The sequence below is a fragment of the Rhododendron vialii genome, chromosome 13a (assembly GCF_030253575.1).
Source record: "Rhododendron vialii isolate Sample 1 chromosome 13a, ASM3025357v1".
Taxonomy (NCBI): Eukaryota; Viridiplantae; Streptophyta; class Magnoliopsida; order Ericales; family Ericaceae; genus Rhododendron; species Rhododendron vialii.
Genome location: NC_080569.1, coordinates 11,865,535 through 11,866,639, shown reverse-complemented (window position 1 = coordinate 11,866,639; position 1,105 = coordinate 11,865,535). Strand labels below are relative to the sequence as shown.

At 46.7% G+C, this 1,105-nt stretch overlaps 1 non-coding gene across 1 annotated transcript; it reads right to left on the bottom strand.

The window, feature by feature from the left end:
- Positions 1 to 716: 716 nt before the first annotated feature.
- Positions 717 to 825, bottom strand: LOC131315435 (small nucleolar RNA R71). Its single transcript, XR_009196761.1, has one exon. It is a non-coding gene; the product is annotated as a small nucleolar RNA R71 (small nucleolar RNA).
- Positions 826 to 1,105: the final 280 nt, after the last annotated feature.

The following is a 1,105-nucleotide window of genomic DNA, read 5'->3' as shown; positions in this document are numbered from 1 at the left end:
CGTGTGTTCAAGATTGTGAGTTTTCGTGTCGTTTGGCTTTTAGTGAGTCACCATAGGTGTTAAGAAAAAGGTGTCCTTTAAACAGGACCCTCTTTATTATCGCGACCTGACTCATCATTTAGTTCGAAAAGAACTGGAGTCGAGTCAGCCTGTGTTGTCTGGTTCTTCATCTTCTAGTTTAGAGTCAGACTCAGCTGAGCACCAGTCAGAGTCTATTCCCATTAGTGATTTTTATATAGATTTGCCTTTTGAGTCAGTTAGTGTCAGTAATCCACTTTTCCAGTCAGTTCCAGAGTCAGTTTCAGAGTCAGAATCAGAGTCAGTCGAGATGGGAGATAGGCAATTAGTGAATCCGCCGTCCTTGAGACAGCACATGCATCCCGAGAGGACTACTCCTCTCGGACCCATTGTATTCCCTCAAGAGACACAAGAAGCACGCAATGCCTTTACAGTCAAACCTGGTGTCCTTAATAGTCTTCCTAGTTTCCACGGGAGGGAGTGCGATGATCCGTACGAGCATGTGCGGACATTCGAGGGATTAGTGCGCAACCTTGCGTCTAATACCCAATATGAGAATGCGTGCCTCAAGCTGATTGAGGTGACGTTGAAAGATGGTGCGCTTCTGTGGTTCCGAATGCAAAAGTCTCAATCCTTCACCACATGGGCACAAGTGTGTGACGCGTTTTATAGGAAGTACTTTTCTGAGGCTAAGACTAAAACTTTTAGGCGTCAAATCCAAGGTTTTAGGCAGGAGAGGGATGAGTCATTTCTCAAGGCATGGGAGCGTTTCAAGGAATTGCTCCTAAGGCTGCCACACCATGGCTTTGAGAGAATTCAGTTAGTCGGTTTCTTTCATCTGGGTCTCAACGCTGAGTCAGTCCAGCACATAGAATATTCTTGCAAAGGGGACGATTTCTTGTCCAAAACAGCGGACCAGGCTTGGGATTTCTTAGATGACCTAGCTGATAGGCAGAGGGCTTTAGAACCATCCGATTTTGAGCGATCCGGACCTTCTGGGTCCAGCGTTGTCCCAGTTACCATTCGTGATCAGCGACTTCAGGCTCAGGTTGAGAAAATGGCCCAGAGATTAGAGGAGCTAGAGGTG